Source organism: Oryctolagus cuniculus, chromosome 10 (genome assembly GCF_964237555.1).
Source record: "Oryctolagus cuniculus chromosome 10, mOryCun1.1, whole genome shotgun sequence".
NCBI classification, from domain to species: Eukaryota; Metazoa; Chordata; class Mammalia; order Lagomorpha; family Leporidae; genus Oryctolagus; species Oryctolagus cuniculus.
Window position 1 is genome coordinate 79,382,819 of NC_091441.1, and position 26,573 is coordinate 79,409,391.

Here is a 26,573-nt window from a genome sequence, read left to right on the forward strand (position 1 = left end):
GAAAAAGCACAAAATGAGCAAAAATGGTAGACTTACCACAGAGTTCACTAATAAACCATGGTATGGTTATTTTTACAATAATATCATTTAATTATGGATGTAGTAATTCATAAATACTGTAATTGACTCAGAACATCCACAAAGTTAAGAATAGAATTCTGAGATATGTGATCCTGATCAACTTGAAACTTTTCGCTTTAAAAAATATCCAGAGCCCACTATTAACAGTCATAAGCTTACTGTGATGCACAATAAATCCCCTATCTAGATATAAGATATATTTATCATTAGGACACGTGTTTGTGTTCCTAAAATTGAAAAGCAGCATTGTGTAGTAAGTATTTCCTTAAAAAACATAGCTTGCCTTCATAAAATATTTTAAAATTTTTAAGCAGCCCCAAATGTAACTCACTCAAGTCTGAACCCATAAAATTTCATATCAAAAGGAGTGAGGACTGCATCTATGTTTAAGTCAATTAAGAAAAGGTCTAAGCTCTCAGTGCTTTCCCGAGATGCCAGCTTGGTCTGTCAGGGGAACTCTCCTCATTTAGCTGTGCTAGCATGCTTATCACTACTCTCTGTCTCATGTCAGAATTTTTTCTTGCGCAAAGACAAGAACCCTGAGCAACTGATCCCCGGTAACATATTTGGCGCCCAACATGGGGCAGTAAAGAGGACCAGTGGATTAAAGCGCCATGATTGTTAAGGAGGATGCTCCAGGATAATCACAAAATCAAAGACGACAGCATGAGAGGAAAAGAGGAACTGAAAAAAAAAAAAAACAAACCAAAACAAAAAACTGTAAGACAGAAAAATAAGAAAACCTTAAAAAAGAATAAGTGTAAGTGTACTGATTTTTTTATTAATGGTTAATAAGATTTGTTTATGTTTTTAACCTCCAAATCTGACATCCTGATGTCAAAGCTTTGGATGTAAGCATGGCACCATATTATTTTTCAAAATAATGAGAATTTATCAGCATTTCCAACATTAGAAGAATGGTGAAAACTCTTTTTACTTAAATTATTATGTAATTATTAAAAATTATATATATGGAGTATATATGTTAACCTACAAGACATGATATTGAAAATACAATTCAGATATCAAAGTATAAAAGTTATAATCCCAAAGACAAAAAATATGAATTGGAAAAAAAAACTAAGATAATTTTATTTTTAAAAAGCTTTACATCAGAAAAATGGAATATGATGGTATTTTTCACTTTTTCTACCTTCCAACCTTTCTGGCAAAATTACTGTAATAACAATTTGACAACTTCTTTTGATCACAGCATGCCAGTCTCCTATTCTAGAAGTGGAAACAGATAGGTATTGCCAGAATTCTTTGTAGCTCGAGTGAACATGTGATTTACATCTACCAATCAGAGTCACATTGGACTCAAGTGCTAGAGGTAAAGAAATGGTCCCTCAGGGCCACAGGAAGACTGAGTTCCTATCACAGTCGAGACAGAGGAGCAGACATCAGTGTTTGCTCTGCCTACCAGGTCTGCAGTGTGGTTTGTAGTACTGCTCCTGGCTACCTGGCTTCAAGCCCTGTTCCCCAGCTGCCTAACAATTCTGCAGAAGACCCAACAAGCTGTCAGTAAATTCGAGTTTCTTACTGTTGGTAGTTATTAAAAATTCTGACACATAGGTAGGTGTTTGACCCAGTGTTTTAAGACACACATTTCTCCCATATTACAGTGCCTGGATTTGAGTCCCAGTTCCACTTCAGATTCTCACTGCTAATGCACATGCTGTTGAGGCTGCAACTGATGGCTCAATCACTTGGGTCCCTGTCGCCCATGTGGGAGACTTAGACTGAATTTGGGCTCCTGGCTTTGGTCTGGCCCAGCCCTGGCTGTTGTGGCCATTTGGGGAGTGAACCAGTGGATGCAAGATCTCTTTCTCTGTCTGTCTATATTTCAAATAAGTAAAAATAAAGAAAAAATTTCTAAAATTCTGATACAGGGTTATGGTTGGATTAATTCTATAAACATGCATATAATTACGTCACAAATGTGTATTTATTATATGAATATGGATACATTTAAATATATCAGTATATGCATTTATATATACAAACTTATTTACATATATAAGGGAGCACCATTATTCACTAATCTTCATGTATTAGGATTTCTTTATGTAAACAGGAACCATATGGTATGATTCATTCTTAATATTCCTGATTATGACATACTCTCACTGCATTCAGAGGGATTCTACTAAAGGTTATGGCTTAGAAAAGAAGTCTACAACATAGAAAAACATCCAATGAACTGGTTCTCTTAGAATTCTCACTGGAAGCAACTGAAGCAAGATTCTTACATTGCTCTCTGGGCTACAATTTTAAGTGTGATATGTGGAAACAGGTAATATCCCTATTTAACTTGGGAGAAAAGTGACTGATTGTGTTTATCACCTATCTCTGCATCTGCGCTTTGTACAATGACTGGATAAGATATAAAGGAGTACCTTTCTCTTAAGGCATTTACATTTCATTAGAACCTACAAAATAAGGATTTATGTCTCCTCCTCTCAGTGCATTACTCATAGCAGATGTTCAATAAGTACCTGTTCAAAAACTGAATTTATCTGAACCATCCTGAAATGGTTATTATTTTGCAGGGTAAGCCCCCCAATTTCTCTGGAATATATGCATAGGGTATAAATATCAATAAGTGATAAAGACATAAGGGGGGTCTTCGGTTGCAAAGAAGGAAGTCAAGCTCAGGATTCCTCTTTTCACTATCCTATCATAGTAACCAGGCAACTGTCACAGTTCCCCCACTTGCGCAGAATCACCCAGACCTTGGCATTCCCCCTTTTTCGAGTACTTAACTCACATGACACTGCTTAACACACCAGCGGGGCAAGTGTCACTACTGCCACCTCACAAGTGGACAATGTTTTCTTAAGCCAAAGGAAACACTAATTTGTGCAAAAACCCATAATAAACAATTAAACAACAAGTAATTCTTTGGAAAGTTCCTACTCTGCAGCCCAATTAAAATATCCTCTCTTGATCCACAAAATCGTTCTGTAAAACAACTGTCCAATCCTAAAGCAAGATTTGATGAGTATGAATTGTATCTGTTAGTGTGTGTGCTGTGTGCACATGATTATGTGTCTGTCTAGTATAGGGGGCAGGACAGGTGGGCAACTACAGTTGACAAAAGAGAGAAATCCACAAAAATTAACTTCTACTGAGAATAAGTATTTTGTTAATTCACATTTCAAAAAAGGAGAGAATGCCCTTTCTCATTTAAAGTGCCATAACCCATCGTGTCACAGTTAATAAAAAGCGCAATATCACAACTATATTGTGTTTCCAAAAGCCTGTTTTAGCTTTATGTCGTCCTGATTATGGGAAGGTTGAATAGGTACTGCCACCAAACAAGTCAAGGGCCTTTGTTTTATCACACTATTAACACATTCATTAGGACAATATAAAATCACTGGCTTAGTTTACACTCCAATGACACCCCTGGAACCAGCCAGCACTCCCCTCCAGTCCAATGAGCTGTACTAGGATTTATATCTAAAAAGAGCCAGCTGCATTAGCATAAATGAGATGCACTCAATCACTAGGCATGATGATCAAGCAACTCAAGGGCTGAAATCTGAGTCACCTTCATGCAAACTCAACTACGCGCCATCATTGCTGCTCCATTAGCTCAGCTCTTCCTTAAGAGTCTTGGAAAAACCTTACATTACAAACGCAGGGCAAATGAAATCTCAAAGAAGGATTCATAACCTAAAGAAAAATAGTGGTATAAAACATGAAGTGCAAAACATGACACACTTCCTATTTTTAGACAGAAATGTCATTCAAACATCAGTAATATTACTGACATTCATTGAACAATGAGAAAAGCAGCTCATTTAAAAACATGTTAAAACAATAAAGACAACTAAAATCATAAAACAATTCCTCCTCTCGCCTTTAATTTTTACTCTCTAGAAGCAATCAATTTTAGCATTTACAAGCAGTCTCTGTATTATTTCTAGGCTGGTTTAAATAAAAACATAAATGTATGCATGTAAAGCAAGCATCAGATGACATGATGCACATTTTTCTGCAGCTTGTGTCCTTAAAATAATAATATAACAAAGCCAAGTTTTCACATGAATACCCAGACCTACTTTTTTTTTTTTTTTAAGGTTTGTTTATTTACTTGAAAGGCAAAGTAACAGACAGAGAAAGAAAGATATCTTCCATCAGCTGGTTCACTCCCCAAATGGCTACAACAGCAAGAACTGGGCCATGCTGAAGTCAGGAGTCATGAACTCCATCCTGGTCTCCCACAGGGGTGGCAGGGACCCAAGTACTTGGGCCATCATCTGCTGCTTTCCCATGCACATTAGCAGGAAGCTGGTAGGCTTAACACTCAAAAGCAGCCACCTAGTGTTTCATTCCATGAAAAACTTTTAAAATCATTCCTAGAATAAAGGGTTTTTAGGTGTTCCCAATTCTAACTATTATAAATAATGAAAATAATTTAATGAACATATTGCACCATTCTATAAGCTTTTTGAGGGTGGGATGTTTAAGACAGAAGACGGAAACAGAGCAGGCCTGTTTCACATTTTCATGGATGATGCTCAAATTCCCTAAAAGGCTATCTACTTACATTGTCATCAACAAGACGATCCAAGTACTAGCCCACGTTTTCCCTAACACCGTCTCCAGCATGTTTGGAAGCTTTCTAACAATTTCTGTGAGCGGCTCATAGCTGATTATCACACTTGAGTGGGGAAATAGCATGAACCTTCATGTCAAATCACAAGCAAAGTTCCTACCCTAAAACAGGACAGTGCAAGGGAAAACAGCAACAGAAAAGAAAACTGGAATCTCTCTAAGGTAGCACATAGGGAAGCCAGCCCAGCAAACAGCTCAACAAGCTCCTGATGAACACTGTTTGGCTCTTTGGGATGTGCCTCAAAACTTTAAAGTGGTTCTTTTTTTTTTTTTCTTTAATTGTTAAAACCTGTGCAAAATGATGTACTATCTTCCTACGCCTAGAATGAAACAAAGTATTAACATATTGTCCTGTTTGCTCTAGAGTAAATATTAGAGGTAGCAGTAACTCCCAGAGGTTCCCCTCTCTCCCTCTCCAGAGACAGCTGTCACCCAGCATTCACTGCGTGCAGCTCCAATCCATGTTTTTATGCATTTACAACACAGCATCTATAAAGTATCTACATTATGATGTGTGATTTAAGAATTACATAAATGTTGACCATATGATTATTGAACCAGCTTGCTTCTTTTGCTCAATATTAGCTTTCTGAGATCTATTCATCAGGATACAAAGGTAATTAATTCATTTATTTTCTGCACTTCATGAAGTTCCATCTAATCCATTCCTTCACTAATGGACATTTAGGCTGACTACAATTTTTTACAGTCACAAACAATGCTGCATAAACATCCCTATGTTTGTCTCTTTGGGGTTTCTTTAGGATATAAACTTGAACTGGAATTGCCAGATAATACGTTATATACAATGAAAGTGTTATTAAATGTCAAATTGTTCCTCACAGTGTTTGTATAATCCACACTCCTACTAGCAATGTATGGGGTGCTAATTTCTCAATCATGCTCTCCCATCATGCTCTTCCAGGTTCTGTAAATTCTGTCAATCAAATCATGTGTTAAAACATATCTAGTTATTTCTTTAACTGGCAATTTTCAAATTATAAATCAGGTTGACATTTTGTGAATGCTTATTTATATCTTTTGTCTTCCCTCCCACTCCAGTTTTATTATTGATATTCAGCAGTTCTTTATCTTTCTAAACATTAACCCTATGCTTGGTGTTCACCTCATCAAGAATGTTTTCCTGTTTATTGTTTGTCTTTTAACTTTGTGTTTCTAACAATATCATCTCTCAAAAGCATAATTTAAAGCCCAACAGAATTTAGTGGCTAGTAAAGGAAATCACCACATCCTATTACCATAAGCATCAAAGACTTATTTTCTAAGGACTTAATTCATATTAAGCACATTTTATCACATAAATCATCTCAATTTAAAAGCAGAACTGACAGTGCAAAGGAACTAACTCTGATACAAATCTTAAAAAGTTGTGCTTGTTCATGTAGGGAACAAATACTCTCAGATTGTTGCTTACTCCTTTCTCTTAGGGAGAAAAATAAATCTAATATGGAATTACCAGATAAAAGGATATAAAAACCACTGAAGCTTCTGATGTACTTTGCCAAACTGTTTTCCAGGAAATTGTACCAACTCACATTATCACCAACAGTGAACGTGTATTCATTTTCCCACATCTTCATAAGAGATGGAATTGCAATGTGAACAAACCTCAAATATGCAAATATCAACAGAGTACACAAATAAAAATCTCATTATTTTAGTTTGATATTGTTTTATAGTACCATTTTAATACATTTTCAGAACTGTAGTTTTGCCAGGTTAACTGACGTACAGCCTTCTATTTAAAAATGGGCAAGAAGAGATGGTAAAAAAAGGAAATTACTAGCTTGAAAACTCATGCCAAATACAGGAGTGATGTATGATACGTAGAGCTATGGTTTTGTATTTATCTGTTTGTGTTAATTCATGAGGAAAGCAGAAAATGGAAACTATTTTTCAATTTTCAACTGCACCTGGGACAGGGAAATGACACCCCTATGCCCAAGGAGAACACAGATCCTCCTGGAATGTTTTCTTGCTATATAAGAGAGTCAGCTACAGTCCCAGGGTTGATTGGGTAACCCTACCAACCCCTTAGAGAACATTTCTGTTGTCTTTCCATCCCTTGTGTCCATCCTGGATTCTACAGCAAGAAAAAAGGCAAAAGGGCAGGGGCAAATATTGCAAAAGAATTTAAGAGGAAGCAAGACCTAGGTTTAACTCCCTCACTCTTAAAATACAACCACTGAAATAACAGATCAATCATTTCTTTCCTCCTTTCAAAAGTCATTTTCAGTGTTTACAGTTGTTAAGCTTCTCCTGAGTCAACTAACAGAAACTTTATTTGCATCCAGCAACAGTAAGGTTTTTTCCTTGTGTTCATTCAGAACTGTTCATTCTCAAGAGCAATGACTGTGGTCTGGTCTCACACACTTAAAAGGCCCATGGAGAGGGCCGGCGCCATGGCGCACTAGGTTAATCCTCCGCCTGCGGCGCCAGCATCCCATGGGCGCCAAGTTCTAGTCCTGGTTGCTCCTCTTCCAGTCCAGTTCTCTGCTGTGGCCCGGGAGGGCAGTGTAGGATGGCCCAAGTCCTTGGACCCCTGCACCCGCATAGGCGACCAGGAAGAAACTCCTGGCTCCTGGCTTCGGACTGGCATAGCTCCAGCTGTTGCGGCCATTTGGAGAGTGAACCAACGGAAGAAGATCTTTCTCTCTCTTTCTCTCACTAGACAGTGAGAGAGTTTACAGGTAAACTCTACCTGTAAAATAAATTTAAAAATAAAATAAAAAATAATAATTAAAAAAAAAGGCCCATGGAGAGATGAGTAGTCTAAGGAAATCCCACGACTGGGCAGGACAGTAAATGAGATTGGCTTAGGTAAAGCAAATGATCCACACAAACTCAAAAGTACCCAAAAAAGTCAGTGATGGGTACAGTTGGTCTCCTCTCTGAAATCAATGGTGATTTTTGTTTTGTAAAGATTTATTTATTAACTTGAAAGTCAGAGTTATGCAGAAAGAGAGAGAGGGAGAGAGAGAGAGTCTTCCATCCACTGGTTCACTCCCCAGATGGCCGCCATGGCCAGAGTTGCGCTGATCCGAAGCCAGGAGCCAGGAGCTTCTTCCAGTTCTCCCATGTGGGTACAGGGGCCCAAGGGCTTGGGCCATCTTCTACTGCTTTCCCAGGCCAAAGCAGAGAGCCAGATTGGAAGTGGAACAGCCAGGTTCAGGTCTTGAACCGGCGCCCACATGGGATGCCAGCACTGCAGTTTTACCAGCTGTGCCACAGTGCCAGCCCCAATCAATGCTGATTTGAAATATCAGTTTTGACACTTTCACACAGCCATGAAACTGGGCTCTGAGGAGGGTACCATATCCAACTTATGAACTAATTTCATCTGCATTATCTCAAAGTTGTCCATCATGAATTTCTCCTCAGTAGATCGTAGCTTTAATGAAAAATATCTTTGTTTTTGTCTGTTCATTTGTTTTGCTGCAGCATTCCCAGCCCCTTTAACAGTGTCTGGTACACCCAACAAAACTGTGTTGAATGACTCAGTGAATAAATGATTCATTTATTTATTCAACCAGTTTAACCCACAAGGACCTATTTCCAGTCTTTTTCATCCAGTAGTTCAAAAGAGATCACATATAGAAAGTTTTATACATAGAAAGCAGGAATTCCAGAGATCAATGGCCTATTTAATTTAGATTTCCAGTTTGAATCCCTTTCATTCTTTAGTACTAAGGGTATTATAGTAAAGTGATTAGGAACAAAGATTATGGAGGGAAGAGGGAAGAGGATCAAATTCTAGCTCTATTATTTCTAATTGGGTGGTCTTGGGTAAGTCGCTAAATCTCTCTTCAAGGGAAAACAGATGTTAACAGTGTCAACCTCAACAGTGACAATGTAAGAATCAAACTGGACAATTTAGGTACAGTGTTTAGCACAGTGGTCAGCACATATTAAGTAGCCAATAAATTAAAACTGCAGTTTCTACTGTGTACACGTGGTCAAAGAAGTAGAAGAGGGATTGTGTTGACAACTGCTATTGTAAGGTGGCCTGTCTACTCTAGACACTCTTCTTTGGACACCTTATAAAATAGATCAACAAAACCCAACTCCTGCATGGATTCTATAACTCATTTCAGAATCTAGTGGGTTTAATCAATCTTGGAACAAGCACAATTAAGTCATTTCTTACATGTCAAGAAATAACAGCATTAAGGGCTATGAAAAATAAGACAGAAAATGTTCAGGATTATACAAGAATGCTCATACATAACTCATCCTTCTGCTCTTTTGGAAAAGTTTGAAATGCCTCAGATAAACCACCTTAAGAGAAATATATCAAAGTAGAATGCCAGACAAATTAAGCTTCACTTTTATATCTCTATAAAATTTGACATTGTACACACAACTATTATCCATTAAGTATTACCAAAACAACAACAACAACAGTAAGATAAATTGTAGGGCAGATATTACCTGACTCTGAGACTTACCAGAATGTTACAGGAATTAGGACAGTTTGGGAATGATGTCAAGGTAGACAGATCAATACATTAGTATGGAAAGTCCAGAAATAGAACTACACATATGATCAACTGATTTTTGACAGAAGTCCAAAGGCAATACAGTGGAGAAAGGATTGTCTTTCCAACAAATGATGTTGGAACAATTGGACATGCACATGGAAAGAAATGGATATTAAGCCATATTGTAAAAGACGCACAAAAACTAGCTCAAAGTGAATCATAAAACCTAAAACTTTAAAGCTTATGGAAGAAAACATAGTAGAACATCTTTATGACCTTCAATTAGGCCAGGCACTCTTATATATTAATAGTAAAGGAAGGAACTACTAACTTGGGCTACATCAAAATTAAAAATCTCTGCTCTTCAAAAAATACTATTGATAGAATGAAAAGACAAACCACAATTGGAGAAAATATTTGCAAAGCATATATCTGAGAAATCCAGAACAAATACAGAACTCTCAAAATACAGTAAGACAAACAACCTAATTTAAAAATTACATATACGATTTGCATAAACACTTCATCAAAAGAAGATACATAGAGGGCAGACAGGCCCATAAGAAGATATAGCACACCATCAGTCCTTAGGAAGGCAGCTATGCTCACCACTATACCACCAATGCACGTCCCATCAGTCATTAGGAAACTCCAAATTAAAGATACAATGAGGGGAGTGGCATTGAAGCAAAGCGAGTTAAACCTCTACCTGTAATGCCATCATCCCATATACACAGCACTGGTTCATGTCTCTGCTGCTCCACTTCTGATCCAATTCTCTGGTAATGTGACTGGGAAAGCAGCAGAAGATGGCCCAGGTGACTGGGCTCCTGGACCCACATTGGAGACCAGGAGCAAGCTCCTGGCTCCTGGCTTTGGCCTGGCCCAGCCCTGGCCTTTGTAGTCATTTGGGGCATGAACCAGAGGACGGAAGATCTCTCTGTCTCTCTCTTTCTCTCTGTAACTCTTCCTTGCAAGTAAATAAATAAATCTTAAAAAAAAAAAAAAGCCCAAAATGAGATAGTATTACATACCCATTAGCATATAAATCTCTCAGAAAGCAAAAAAGACTGACCATACCAAGTATTGCAGAGGATGTAAGAAAATGGAACTCTCATACCTGCTGCTGAGAACACAGAATGGTAAAGCCATTTTGGAAAGAAGTTCAGCTCTTTCTTAAAATGTTCAGGTTTAGCTCCCAGGCATTCCCCAAAGAGAAACAAAGAATGCACACACAGAAAACCTGTACATGAAGTCCAGGGGAGCTTTATTTCCTATTTTCCAAGGCTGGAAACAACCCCAAACAGCCACACCATGGGGTTATAAAAATTGTATAGATTTATAAAGGAATATCATTTATCAATATAAAAGGATGACATTGATACATACCATATGCCTGAATCTCATATATATCATGCTGAGTGAAAGAAACCAAATCCCTTCCCCACAAAAGTACATTCTGCATGAACCCAAATTGATTAATCTCTAGAAAATACAAACTCTTGATAGTGATGGAAATCAAATCAGTAGTTGCCTGGAGGCAAGAAGAGGATTGCTCAGATGGGAGGTGATGGGAAGTGATGGGAGGTGAGGGTAGCGGGAGGGGATTCATGGAGGCACAAGGATACATCCATCATCTTGACCACAGTGATCATTATACAAGGGTATAATATTTTAAAAAGTTATAAAATTACACATTTTCAACATATGACTGTTACTGAATTTCAAGGATGCCTCAACAGTTGTTTACAATAACAAATAGTAGTTATTACAAGTGTACTATGAATGTGCTGTGCAATACACACATCCATCTATGTACTGACTGGTGTATTCTTACTAGCCTGTGACATATGGCTATTTACATTAGACAGAGGAGTGAAGAGGGGAAAAGATCACCTGTAGACTGGGACATTGTTTTCTTTCTCAATGAACTGCATCATGCTGACTTAATATATATAAAGGACTAAGAGTCAGGGGAATGCCAGATATGGAGGGAAGAAGAAAATTTCAGGAGTGTTTCACAGAGATGGCAGTGTTTGAGCTAGGCCTTATTGGTTGGACAAGATTTAGCCAAGAACAGACAGAGACAGAAGGACAGACCTGGAGCTAATTCTCAGCATTTCTGCTGCTATTTTTCATGCCCATCAGGACTTAGTATGGGGAAACAAACAAAATCTAAACATGATAAAACATTTTGGTTCTCTTGGTCCTTGGTATAAATGGTAGGGCTGTTTAAAGGTAGAGAAGTGCTATTTGTTTCAACCTCGTTGATGTTTTGTCTCCTCTGTCACTACCATATTCCAAGCGCCTAGTACCTTGCTTGGAGTACACTTAGTGCTAAATAACTATTTGTGAAGTGAATGGCTGAATAAAATTTCCAGCAAATACAAAAGGAGACAATAATTAATGGACAACTCTGAGGAACACGGCTTCAAACCAATCATGGCAAGTTGTTCTGCAGACTTTATTCAAAATTTGTTGTAACAATAATAGCAATAACAGCAGCTGTTGACATTTGCTGAACACTTGCTTTTTGTATGCACTGGCATTGCCTTATATAATGCTTGAACAACCTTATGTTATTATTGCCATTTTGCCAATGAGAAAATACAAGCACTTGGAGGTTGAGAAATTTTGCTTCTAGGAACATATATGGAGCACCTGGGAGCAGCAGAAGCAGAATCCAGACAATCTGATTCCAGAGTCTCTTACTCACATGCTGCCAAAATACCTGTCATGCCAAGGCAGAGTGAGGAACTATAAATTCTAGAAGTGAGTTGAGCTTCTGAATTCCAGCTCCCATGTATACTGGAAAAGATCACTGAGTTGATAATAGTTGGCAACTCGACAACATTCTTCCTGCTGACCAAGGATTTAGAAAGAAAAGGCAAAATTTAAAAAGGCACAACACCTCCAGTGACAAGGCTGCAACCTGTTGAGTAACAAAATAAGCTGTCCTTAGATAAGACTACCTCATCATCCAAGGTACACTTGAGGGACTAGCATTGTATCTTGGTGGGTTAAGTTGCCATTTTTTTTAAAGATTTATTTATTTATTTATTTGAAAATCAGAGTTACACAGAGAAAGAAGGAGAGGCACAGAAAGAGAGAGAGAGAGAGAGAGGTCTTCTAACCGCTGGTTCACTCCCCAGATGGCCACAATGGCTGCAGCTGTCTCCCATAAGGGTGTAGGGGCCCAAGGACTTGGGCCATCTTCTACTGCTTTCCCAGGCCATAGCAGAGAGCTGGATTGGAATGGAGCAGCCGGGACTAGAACTGGCGCCCATATGGGATGCCGGCACTGCAGACAATGGCCTTACCCGCTATGCCACAGTGCTGGACCCTAAGTTGCCATTTTTGATGCCAGTACCCTATACAATAGTGCCCACTTGAGTGTTGGTTGCTCTGCTTCTGATCCATCTCCCTGCTAATGCATCTGGAAAAGCAGCAGATGATGGCTCAGTGCTTGAGACCCTGCCACCCATAAGGGAGATCTGAATGGAGTTTATGGCTCCTGGTTTCAGCCTGAACCAGCCCTGATTACTGTGGCCATGTAGAGAGTAAACCAGTGGATGGAAGATGGAAGATCTCTCTCTCTCTCTCTCTCTCTCTCTCTCTCTCTCTTCCCACCCTTCCTCCCTCTCTCCCTCTCTCCGTCTCTCTGTCAAATAAATAAATAAAACCTCAGGACTAGGACTGTGGTATAGTGGTTTAAGCCACTGTCTGGGATGCTGCCATTGGTTCATGTCCTATCTGCTCCACTTCCAATCCAGTTCCCTGCTAATGTGCCTGAGAAAGCAGTGGAAGATGGCCCAAGTGCTTGGGACCCTGCCACCCACAAGCAAGACCCCGAAGAAGCACGTGGTTCCCGGCTTCAGTCAGGCCCAACCAGGCTGTTGGGGTCATTTGGAGTAATCCAGCAGATTGAAGATCTCTCTCTCTAATTCTTTCAAATAACTATAAATACACACAGATACATAAATAAAAATCTTTAAAAAGAAAAAAAGCAGAGCTAGGTTCACAGCCTCCTTAGTCCATGTTCTTTTACCTATACCCCATCAAGAATATCTATCTGTACAGTTGACAAAGGCAGGATAAAAATGGATTAGGTTTGTGAGCTGGAAGACCACGCCTTCATCACACCCCTGTGTGATCTCATGCCCCTACCTGACTCCACCTATATGCTTACCTGCCAATCAGACTATGTAACCACTCCCCTTAGGGAGTGAATAAAAGGCCTGGAACACAGTGGGCCCCTCCTTTTTATGTAGCCCTTTTGCCGTGTGGCCTTTGGGCCTCCAGCTCCCTGCTTTCCTGCCTACATGCCTGCTGCACATGGCTTGCTCCTGGCCTGCTCTCTGCTTGGTACGGACCCCACTTAGCTTCTAGACTTCTCTTTCCCCCCTAAATAAAGCTTTCACTCTCCTGCAGATTCCTCTCACTGAATAAAATCCTTAAAACTTACCATGTCATCTGGTCTATCTGAGCCAGTATTCAGAATTCTTCTCTGAATGCGTGGCAAGAGTCCACAAGACTTATTAATATTGAAAAATTATTAATATGCAGAATGGTATCACAGTGATCTGGATCAGAAGCATAGCTCAAGCCACAGAATAGAGGACAATCAACAGACCAAAAGATAAACCCCAATCACGGCCTGAACCTTACTGATGCAGTGTTCTAAACCAGACTTTGCTGCCATTTACTACATCTCCACTCATTAGGGGGTCTTCTAACACTACAGATTGCAAGGCCACTCCTACACTCCACTCCACATCTGGACCTAGGTATCTTTATTTTTCAAGGCTCACAAGAGCATTCCACAGGTTAGCTAGCTTGGAAGTCACTATTCTCAAACACAAACTAGATCTACATCATAGAGAAAAACTGTTCTGACACACAATGAATTTTTGTTTCCATGGTTTCATAATAATTAAAACTAACGCCCATAAACTGTGGTCAACTTAAAAGGGAAATCTAGTCCCTAAATCTTTGCAGACTTGGAGTCCATAACTTACAATCTACACACACAGAATTGGAAAAAATAGAACATGATAGAAACTACCATTGTTGCATTCTTCTAACTACTCTATATCCTTAGAAACAAAACCTTACTTTAACATAAACCCAAGCAGGTTTGTTTTTTACTTTTTGTCTTTACAAAGCTATACATTAAAATGTTTCAGAGGCAGTTTCAACTAAATGACATGAATTGCCAATAACCAAGTCAAAAGACAAGTCAATAACCAAGGCAGAGACAAAGAACTGAATGTGACACCACCACAGTGTTCTAGGGGGTATGAATGTAACTAAAGACTGAGCAGTAATTAAAAGTAGTATTTTTGTCTGAAGATCAAACCAGTGTCATATATATTTTTTTAAAAGAGCCTCAGGCTGGATTTCAAAGGGATCTATTTTATGCCAGAATAACCTATGAGCTGTTTAACCCTTCATGTGGCAGAAAATATAAATCATCCACACAAGCCCAGTGGACAGCAAGGTCACTCAAACATGAAAATCAAAGGGTGAAGAGTGAGTCAAATAAATGTTTATTGAATCCCTAGTAATATCCCTGTATTCATCCTGTTGCTGGGGACTGAGGGGTAAATCAAATAGAAAGGACTGTCGTGCTCATGAAGTTCAAATTGAGCTTTAAGCATAAACACATTATGTATGCCATGGGGTTAGCCATCACAGCCTCATGAATATATGTAAATTGAAAAAAGACAAATTAAAGAAAGGAACAACTGTGTAAGAGGTATGTATTTCTTATTAGTAGACACTATGACTCTGACATAAAAGATTAAGCTCCACTGATGGCCACCTCTCCATTTTTATTTTCATCAGCCAAGGGGACACAATATAGAAGCAAGGCCCTTTCTCCACTGCCAGCTAGGCTGGGATCACAACTCGACTTCTAATGCAAAGCAAACACAAAGCAAATCACATCACTGCAGCCACTTGCCCCTCGTTGCCTGAGCTGTGTCACTTCCACTTGCAGGACTGATGCATTCTGGGATACATGGGTGAGTGACTTGGCCACAGCACATGGCCTCTAAAGGCAGACCAATGGGAGAGTATACGCAGCACATACCCTGTCTTGGATGCTCCAGCTATGCAACAGCAAACTTCCCCAAGCTTGGACTCTTCATTCTAAGTGCACTTAGACAGAGATTGTCTTAAAACTGGGGGACGGTAGAGGATGGGCCTAAGGGCAGAGTCAGAGGGCATAACAGCCAAAAACTTGGATTCTTAAGCTGAAAAGACTGTGCTCAAACCCATAAAACTATTCTAACGCTTGGCAAAAACACAATGATAAAAAAAATGCACTTGTTTTTAAAAAGCTCCACAACACTTGTAATACCAATAAACTTCATGTTTAGAAAAAGCCTCTAAACAATGCAAAATACTACTAATTTTAACACTGATATAGGCAAAGTCTCACTAAACATATGTGTTTGTTTAAAAATCACACTAGTTCATATTGCTGCTAATTTGGTTAAAGAGTTATTCCTTTTTATCTCCTAGTCTAGGAGTACACTGCTTGAAATTACAACTAAAGCCCAGGTTACCGCAGGGGGAGGGACAGTCATGTTTAGCATGGCAGTTAAGATGCCTACATCCCACATGGGAGTGCCTGGGTTTAATAGCTGGCTCTAGCTCCTAACTCCCGCTTCCTGCTCATGCATACCCTAGGAAGCAGTGCTCACGGATTCCTGCCACCCATGTTAGACACCTGAATTGAGTTGCCAGCTGCTGGGTCTGGTCTGGGCACAGCTCTGGTTATTGTTGGCACCTGAGGAATAAACTGGCAGATGGGAGCTTTCTCTATCTCTCTGCCACCAAGACAAAAAACAAAATCTCTCCCCACCTCAAAAAAAAAAAAAAAAAGTGATGGATATGTAAAAAGTTAGATTGTAGCAATTTTCATCTAAAGAGCTCAATGTAGTTCACACATATCTCATCCCATCACAGATTTTTTTTTTTTAATTGAAAAAAGCTTTTCTCAGGAGAGGTACAAAGGGTGACACCTGATGCTTAATATATTTTCAACTCATTTTTCCTCTGTAGGCATGACCTTCCCAGGTAAATCCTTCTAACTTTAGTAAGTAACAAATTCAGGGATTTCACAAAATATCCCTAAAAAAGACACTGTACAATCAGTTTTCTTTAATGAGCACTGCCTCTAATTCTTAATTCTTTATCTTAACCATTTTACTTTGTTGTTTTTTTGTTTTTGTTTTTGTTTTTTTTGTTTTTTTTTGTTTTTTTTTTTGACAGGCAGAGTGGACAGTGAGAAAGAAAGAGAGAAAGGTCTTTCTTTTGCCCTTTATTCACCCTCCAATGGCCGCTGCAGCCGGCGTGCTTCTCCTGGTCTCCCACGGGGTGCAGGGCCCAAGCACTTGGGCCATCCTCCACTGCACTCCCTGGCCACAGCAGAGAGCTGGCCTGGAAGAGGGGCAACCAGGACAGAATCCAGCGCTCCGACCGGGACTAGAACCTGGTGTGCCAGCGCCGCAGGCAGCAGATTAGCCTACTGAGCCACAGCTCCAGCCGTCACTTTGTTCTTAAACAAATTATCTAGTCAAATATTCCCAAAGTATTCAAGGCATAACTTCCTCTTAACGTATTTATCCACAGTGCTTCCTCTGTAATGAAGAAACAGCCTGCTGCCCGCTTCCACTGCTCACCCCCACCCCATTCTATCAACTTTTGTCAACTGTGACTGGAAAAGAAGGTCAGTGGCTTTGCCAAGTGTCAGCCAGTAGCACCTCATGAGTCAATTGGGATGAGCCCACAGAATAAGATGTGGGAGGTGTTTCGTTAAACAAGGTGGAGAAGGAGAAGCAATTCAAGTAATTGTCCCACAAATCAAGGAGGCACTCTTGAAACACCAGAAAAGGGCCTCAGAAAGAGAACAGAGGCAGGAGCACTCCCAGGGAGGATCCCAGTGTTTCATTCACTGTCCTGATCACATGGCCCCTGCCTACCTCCCAGCCTCAGTCCTGATCCCTTCTGTTGTCTCACCTCCAGCAAGACCAGCCTTCACCTAGTTCTTCGCCGGCTCTCTCCTACCACAGGGTCTTTGCGCATGCAGTTCCTTCAGCCTGAAATACCTTTCCCATATCCCATCACCATATTGAAATCAAATCACAGGACAAGTCAAAATAGGGAAGCTTTCTCTGCCTCTTCACTGTAAATCCTCCCATAGTACTGTACCTCTCTCCTGCCTGGTGCCTGTCCAAAGTGCAACTATACATTGATTTCTGTGATTACAAGGGTAAATCTGTCTCCCTTGTTAGCAGTAAGCTCTATAAGGGGACATAAAAATCTGCATTATTTCCTCAATCAAGAACAATGTATTGTACATGCATTATATATTTGTTTTATATATTAATTCAACATCTTTGCAAGAATCAGTACAAAATAATCGTGAATGGTGCACGTTTTTAATCAAGTAAGTTTGATTTTGTTAATTCACTCACTTTGATTTATTCATTCATATATGTTAATTTTGATGACTTTCTGTACTTTAGAAAGAATGCAAAATTCCCAGGGTACACATGTAAACAAAAGAGATATGAGTCCAACTCTCCAAAATTTGAATCCAAGGTGTACTACTTAGCCATGCACATGGACCAGTGGTCAACAACCTCTCTCTGAAAGTCCAGAAAGTAATTATTTCAACCTTGTGAACTCTAAGGTCTCTACTGCATACCTCCAATCTGTTACTGTAATGTGAAAGCAACCTCGACCCCATGGAAATGAATGAACATGACTGTACTCTAATAAAACTTCACAAAAACATACAGGAGGCAGGCTTTGGCCCACAGACACCACCTGCTAACTCCTGTAGGGACTACCTTCTTAATTTCTTCTTGTTTAGCTTTCTTTTAAGTGAAATGCATTTGGTATTATGCCATCTTCCTTCTCCTTTTCACCTAATAAAGTTCCATTCACTTTACTTAATTTTTAAATATGTATTTTTATTGTAACTGATGTATAGTAATAATGCACATTTGCCCCTTACTTTTCTTAGCAAGTGATTTCTTCTTGTATCTGCTAAGACTTATAGAGTCAATGCTTTCATTGCTTATTCTCACAAACATCTTGACAGTATCCCCACTGCCAACTGTACAAGTATCCCTCAAACTAATGCCACTCACAGCCATCAGCACTCAGGAAAGTCTCCCTGAACATCCCTTTCCTTCTCTGAAAGGAAAATAAATGAACACTCAAATGGAAACAAAGGAAGACATATGCTGTCAGTGGCTGCCCAATTTGAGTGCATCAGATCCAAGCCCCTCAGCAGCACACAGGCCCTTTATTACCTGGGCCCTGCTCACCTGGCCAGCTCCACCCTCCCACCCCTCTCTCAGCTCTGGGCCCACCAAGCCTGCAGGAAGGAAGATGCACTGTAGATATTCAGCTTGGGTTTTTTTTAAGGTCTTCATCTATGGCTATAGTTAAAAAAAAAAAAAAAAAGATAAAGCTTGCTCCTGACTCCTCTAAATATTAACAGTGTTGTGAAAATGAACTAAAAGGAATCCCATGTCATACTTACCGAACTTTCTTATTTACTGATATCATCTGAGGCATTCACATTACGAAACGCAATGCACCAGAATACAGCATGCCCATTTTATAGATGGGGAAACGAAGGTTTAGACCACAGACTAAGCCACCTGCCCAAGATTATCTAAGGACAGGGTGAGAATTCAAGGACAGATCATGTAATCTAGATCTATGCGTGGAGGTAAGGGAAGGAGACAAGGAGGGAAAGCAGCAGATTAGCATCTATAAAAGTGTTCTCTAGGGGAAAAAAGAGTAAAATTTGAAAGGTTACCGAACAAGGAAAACCTCTGAAGGAAAAATAGTCAACATACAAGAGCAAAGAGTTCACACTCTCTTGAGGACACAAAATCAGTATAACACATACACTGAAGGGAAGAGTGAATTACATATAGAAGAGGACCTCATTTTATAGTCCCCTCTTCTGACCTCATACTCAATGACCAAACAAAAGTTTATCTTAAAAAAGAAAATAAGTTATAGCATATTCTGTGGCCATAAACTGTGTCAGATTATTTTTAATATTAGAGATTTAATAAACCTGAGAATTAAATACCTACTATAGATGTAAAGATGTTTGTGTAAATAAACTCATGGGCTTCTGGTTGACTCCCCCATCACCTATTCCTGTATGTGTGTCCTCGATCCCTGCTGAAAAGGCCTTCAGGAAAGCCTCAGAGATGCCATCAGTGATAACCAGGATTAATATTATTATTATAATTAGCAAAACACACTTGGAGAACATGTCAGAATAAGTAACAAGAAAAGAGGTTTCTCAGCTCACTCCCACCCTCCAGGAGAAACTGGTGACTGACTGCAATGGAAACATAACTGTCCTACACACTGAGGTTCTTCACCATGACAGTCATTCTGCGTGGCTCATATTTTAAACAAACCTAACGTTTCTTTCAAGGGCTTTTAAAGTCCTCTATCACCTGCATTCTGTCACAAATGAAACTTCCTTTGATCTACAGTGGTGCCTTAAAAGAAAAAGGAGATGGGTGCATTCAAGGTCAGGGCTAGGAGCAAATTCTGAGACTGATCGGTTAGGGAGACCAAGGCCCTTCCATAAGGTAGTATTTCAGGCCCATACAGAGGCATGGCATACTACACATGGATTTCATGGCTGCAGTGTCCATTGTAAAGTAGTGAACTTTGGTCTTATCTCAAGATAAAACATCTCATGGAAGTAAGATAAATGGTTTAATAGAAAAAATAAAGGTCAGCAAGTAGCTGGTATTGACTACAAAACACTCAAGGTGACAGGTTTCTAAAAGGTGAAAGAAAATAAGAAATAAAAAATGAAAGGATAAAACTTGTCATAAGTCACGAGAGATGAGGGTTAGGGTGGGACAGTGAGATTCTACACCTGAAAAGGGAGAATTATAGAGTAAATGAGTCAAAACACTTAGAGACTAGATAAAAACAATTATGCAATTTGATTAGTGATGAGAACCCTGATCATGGATCATTGACTTCCATCAGTTGACTGGTTCTGTAATGTGGGCCCCAGCGCATGTGGTTAAGATGCTGTGATGAAATGTACTTCGAACTTCTACTTGCTTAAAAATAATGTTTCAAAAAGCAATGAGTTAATAAAATCATACATTGTCACTCATATTTAAACCAAGCTCCAGGACCAAAATTATTAGTGTATGAATAATTTCAGAACCAAAGAACATTTTGATAGCCCAACAACTATGAGTTTCTCTTAAAAATGTAGCTTCAATTATTACCACTTTCCCCAGAATTTTGTGAACAGGATTTAACAGTTTCCTGTAAGTCATGTAAACAACTTCTAAGACTTTTAGGTAGTGGGCCTAATTGTGGAAAAAAATGTGGTGAAGCATCCCACTACCCCCCTTTACACCCCAAAAAAGTTACTCTGAGAACCTGCAAAGATATCTGGTTTTTAAGCAAAAAATCTGCATGCTGCTGAAATGTAAGCCAACAGTAATAGGACGGAAGAATGTTTATATATCCTATCTACCTCCAGAGAAATTAATTCTTGATCGTAGGTAGAATCAACTTCCTCACCTTTCGCCAACCCATTAACCTTTTAGTAATTCCTCAAGAATCCATTATGTGGCTCAATTATGGTGGACTGAGTATGACTCCGCTTGAAATGCTGATGATGGGAGCAGAATTTAACAAGTTTTGTGCCAGGCACAGTGCTAAGTGCTTTGCAAGTATCATGCCAATTATTTCTCACAGCAATCCTAAGAGCTAGGAATTTTTATTATCCTTGTTATGCAGACAAGAGAACTGAGGTTTAGAAAGGATTTGAACACTGAACACCCAACTCCAGAGCTCATGCCCTTAAATATGTACGCAAATACTTCAAAAAGTTCAAGGGAAGTCAAATTAAAAATAGGAGTTTGAGGGGCCGGTGCTGTGGTGTAGTGGGTAAAGTCACCTCCTGCACTGTTGGCATGCCATACGGGTGCCAGTTAGAGGCCCGGCCACTCCACTTCCAACCCAGCTCTCTGCTGTGGCCTAAGAAAGCAGTGGAATATGGCCCAAGTCCTTAGGCCCCTGCACCTTTGTGAAAGACCCGGAGGAAGCTTCTGGCTCCTGGCTTCAAATCAGCCCAGTTGGGGAGTGAACCAGCGGATGGAAAACCTCTCTCTCTCTGCCTCTCCTTCTCTCTCTGTGTAATTCTGACTTTCAAGTAAATAAATAAATGTTTACAAAATAATTAAAAATAAAAATATGAGTTTGAAGCAGAAAATTTTCTCATAAAATGTGGAATTATGTACATTCTGGGAAAAGTGGTTTTTTTGCATCAACATAAACTCATACTTTAAAATTTTATTTAATTACTGGGGCTGGTGTTGTGGCACAGCAGGTTACAATGCCACTTGTGAGATGAGTATCCCACACTAGAGTGCCAACTTGAGTCCCTGATACTCCACTTCTGATCCAGCTTCATACTAAAGTACCTGGGAAGGAGTAGAAGATGATCCAGATACTGGTCCTGGATCACCCATAGAGGAGACCAGCATGAAGTTCCCAGCTCCAGCTTTGGTCTGCCCCAGACCCGACTGCTGTGGCCACTTAGGAAGTGAACCAGAGAATGGAAGATCAACCTCTCTCTCCCTCTCTCTCTGCCTTTCAATAAGTAAATAAATGTTTTAAATTTTTATTTATTCATGCAAGAGGAACAGGGAGAGAGGGAGAGGGAGAGAGGGAGAGAGAGAGGGGGAGAGAGAGGGGGAGAGAGAGCGAGAGAGAGAGAGAGAGAGAGAGAAATAATGATCATGAGAGCAAGCTACCATCCACTGGTTTACTTCCCAAAATGCTCACAACTGTTGGGACTTGGCCAGCCTGAAACTGGGTGCCTGGAACTCAATCCAGGTCACCCACACAGATAGCACAGACCCAATTACTTGAGCTGTCACTGCTACCTCCAAGCATCTGAAATAGAAGCAAGCTAGAGTCAGGAACTGGAGTTGATACTGGCTGCAGGTACACAAGGCACACAGCTTCTTAACAGGAGCCTGAACCATTAAGCTGAACACTCACCCAAATTCTTAGTTTTAACTTCATTTTTCCGCAAACCTTTTAAAGTGCCTTCATAGACTGCGATAACAGATGTAGCACATAATCAAATGCTTTTGGTTCTTTAAATTTTAGTTGAAAAGTTTTAATTGAACCTTATTGGAAGAACAGAATAGGTCAGAAGAGCAAGGTTTATGACCCAGCACAGATGTTCCCAGGAGCATGTGAGGGTGGTTTCTGATTTTCTCACCTTACTGGGTGAGTATAAGCACGCGGAAAGGAAATAACAAGGTTAAACAAGGCAATCAGCATTTTCTGGCAGGACAAAGTCACACTGCGTGGCTTGGGTAGGAGCACACTCCTTCTAAGGGTGGGCTTGGGCTGGCCAGCATGCTGAATGTGCATGTTAAGGACTCCAGGACCAGAAAGAGTTAGTCCCTCCCATGGAACCTCTTTAAATCATCATTTGTTTTATGCCAACCAGCATGGCAAGCCAGCCACATGCACTGGTTATACGGCCTTCGGGCAGAAAACCAATACAGAAAAAGAAAAAAGAATAAAAATATTTTCTGTTAATGTCAATGCTTCAGCATAAAAGACAAAGCCAAGATCATGGCCACATCAGTAGAAAGACCTCTGATGTCAGAGGCTCACCATCAAGGACCTGCTGCCCGATACCTAGGTGATAGATGCTAGAAGATTTAAAGTCTCTGGAAAATGCCCCATTATGTTACCATTTAACTAAACTCAATACAAAAATAAAAAAGTAGATCCCCAAAGCAGAATTTAAATAATACTTGCTATCCAAAAATGTTTCCCAGAAAGAAGTAGCTTTTAACTTCAGAGGAGAGATGGAGCACAGAGGACTTTCACGACAGCAAAAATCCTCTGGATAAGCTCTAACTGGACAATGCCATTACATATTTTTCCAAATCATAAAATGAATAACACCAAGAGTCAACACTAATGTAAAGTATGGGCACCCGTTCAAGTCTCAGCTGCTCCACTTCCAATCTTGCTCCCTGCTAATGGCCTGAGAAAGCAGCTGAAGATGGCCCAAGTGCTTAGGCGCCCCCATACCCACATGTGAAACCTGAAAGAAGCTCTTGGCTGTTGGCTTTGGCCTGGGCCAATCTTGTCAATTGCAGGCATCTGGGCAGTGGACCAGCAGATGGAAGATCTCTCTCTTTCTGTCTCTCCCTCTCTCTGTAACTCAGCCTCTCAAACAAATAAGTAAATTTTTTTTAAAGTATAGACATTGGATACTAACTGTGAGTCAGTATAGGTTCACTGACTATAACAAATGCACCCCTGTGGTGGGGGATGTTGATAATAAAGGAGGCTGCACGCATGTGAGGGCAAACAGTACATGGGATAGCTCTGTGTTGCTCCACTTAACTGTGAACTAAAACTGCACTAAAAAGTATTCTAGAGTACTTAGTGCAGTGGTTAAAACACCTGAGTCCCATTATCAACATGCCTTGGTTCAATTTTCAGCTCTGGTCCTGACTCCAGCTTCCCACCAATGCAGACTTTGGAAGGCTGTAGGGATAGCTCAAGTAACTGGGTTCTTGTTGCCCAGGTAGCAAGATCTGGATTGAGTTCCTGCTCCTGGCTTAGACCTGGCACAGCCTTAGTTGTTGGGGACATTTTGGGAGTGAACCAGTGGATGGAAGATCTCTGTCCATCCCCCATTCCTACTCTTTCTGCCTTTCAAATCAAATCAAATCAAATCAAAATAAACTATTTTAAAGTGGCTTTTAACTACTTTAAAAAAAAATATTTCAAGGCTATATTTGATTAGGAATTGTGCCTTTAGAGTACCTGAAAAGAAGAAAAAAAATGAAACGTGTCTCTGGTATCAATTAGTATTGATAGCAGCACCTACGTTGATTTGAAACGGAGGTGGATTGGGCCGGCGCTGTGGCTCACTAGGCTAATCCTCTGCCTGCGGCGCCAGCACTCCGGATTCTAGTCCCAGTTGGGGCACTGGTTCTGTCCCGGTTGCTCCTCTTCCAGTCCAGCTTTCTGCTGTGGCCAGGGAAGGCAGTGGAAGATGGCTCAAGTACTTGGGCCCTGCACCCGCATGGGAGACCAGGAGGAAGCACCTAGCTCCTGGCTTCCGTAGCGGCCATTTGGGGGGTGAACCAACGGAAGGAAGATCTTTCTCTCTCTCTCTCTCTCTCTCTCTCTCACTGTCTAACTCTGCCTGTCAAAATAAATAAAGAAAGAAAGAAATAGAGGTGTATGGTGTATATATAAACATGGTATGTATTTAATTCACAAATGTTTGTGGACAAATGGTTTCATGGATATCCCAGTGGTACTCAAAAGGCCTAATGGTTGTTGCAGCTTAAAAATCACTACTTTACACTAAATAAGTTTAGAGTTTATCACTGTTTTATCTTTAACTGACCTTCTCAATAATTAATCAGTTGTTACCAACTTCACATAAATAAAGGCATATAATGGAATGTACTTCTCGTGCAAAATACCCTAAATAGCTACTTGGTATTTTGCAACGTTCACTGATCAATTCAAGGCAATATTTCCTCTGCCAATCCGCCTCCTTTCCTCCAAGTGCTTGCCTGTTGTACCTCTGGGGGAGATTTCTCACAGCTCTGTGTGTTGCAGGACCTAAGAAGTCCTATAGTAAACAAACTTATATGACTTTATTGGCACCTGCAATTCCTCTTTCTCTCATGCTTATTACTGAACCTCCAAGTTTCCACAGCAGTGATTCCCAAACACAGACAGACTTGAGAGTATTCCAGAAGGCTGGTTAAACATGCAGACTAACTAACCCCTAGAGATTCTGGCTTATTAGGTTTGGGGCAGCACAGGGAATCTGCATTTCTAATGAGGTCCCAGGGATGTAGGGGTTCAGGCTCCAGACCATACTCGGAGAACTCCCGAGTTACCAAATACTTCCAAAAAACAGTATCTGAGGTTATGTTCTGAATGTCTTAGCATAGTGTCAAACTGAGAGAAGATTTTATAACAGAATTAATGTCCCAAGAGAATGTTCACTTTGTCTTCTCTATGCAGTGTCAGGAGTTCTAAATGTCAACAAAAATGGGCACAAAGAATTCATACTCATAACACTGTCCTATAAATTCTATCAAGATTTTGTTGATTAATGAGCTGAAAAAATCCTTTAGGTATGAGATTTTATAACAAATTTGGAAAGTAATCAGGAAACTACAATCAGTTTTGTCATGGCCTGAATGTTTATTAACTTAGACTACTTAATGATAAGAAGATATCAAAATATACAACAAACACTAAGAAAAAATATATGACTCTAAGAAAGTTATGAAATCTGACAACATAATGGTTTTGCTTTCTGGAAGTCATAACACAGTTAACATATTTGCTTATTCTTGGCTTTCTTGCTTGCTATAATTGCATCAGAATATGTTTTTATAGACTCAGTATTGTATAAAGAAAACATTTAATCTCTCCAACATAGTTTACTAATTCAACATAATCAAGACATCATTTTCATTAAGAATGACAAGGCGTCTAAAAAACATAAATTATCATTTTAGGTATATTATTTCTAACCTAAGAAGTGATTGACAATTACTACCAAAACAGAAAATCTGGGTACCTGGTGACTAAGAAAATGGAAATGCTGCATTATGAACTATGCTGAAATTTCCCATAAATACTCTGCAAGTTAACTGAGACAAGAAATTGCCTTAGTCAGTGTGAATAAAAATCACAGAGAGCTTCACCAAAAAAAAAAAAAAAAAAAAGAAAGAAAAATCCAGCTTTTAGTATCCTTAATGTCAATTAAGCTCTATCAAATATGCATTAAAGGATAACAGAATTAATAAACTTCCTTTTCCTTCAATATTAGTTTAGCACCAAGAACACTGATGAAATGCTTATGTATTTCCAAGGTTTTAGACATCTGCAATGTGCAGGACAGATGCTACCTAAGTGTAATGTGTGTAGGTTTGCAAAACCTGAATTGAGAGTATGATTAAGATGTGTGACTAACAAGTCAAGAGCTGTCACCGAACTCAAGCTGAATGGAAGGCCATAGGCCAAGATAGATAAAATGCTACACTATCACGGGTGACTCTGAACTGTTTTTAAAGAAAATGCAGCTGGCATTGTGGCATAGCAGGTAAAGCTGCAACCTGTGATGCTGGCATCCCATATGGGCACTGGCTGGAGTCCTGGATGCTCCACTTCTGATTCAGCTCCCTAATGCCCTGGGAAAAGTGGTGAAGATGGCCCAAGTGTTTGGACCCCTGGACCTATGTGGGAGGCGTGGAT

At 39.8% G+C, this 26,573-nt stretch overlaps 1 protein-coding gene across 23 annotated transcripts in view; it reads right to left on the reverse strand.

The window, feature by feature from the left end:
• MITF (melanocyte inducing transcription factor) overlaps window positions 1-26,573 on the reverse strand; it is a 245,442-nt gene that overhangs the window by 53,893 nt on the left and 164,976 nt on the right. The window lies entirely within an intron of this gene.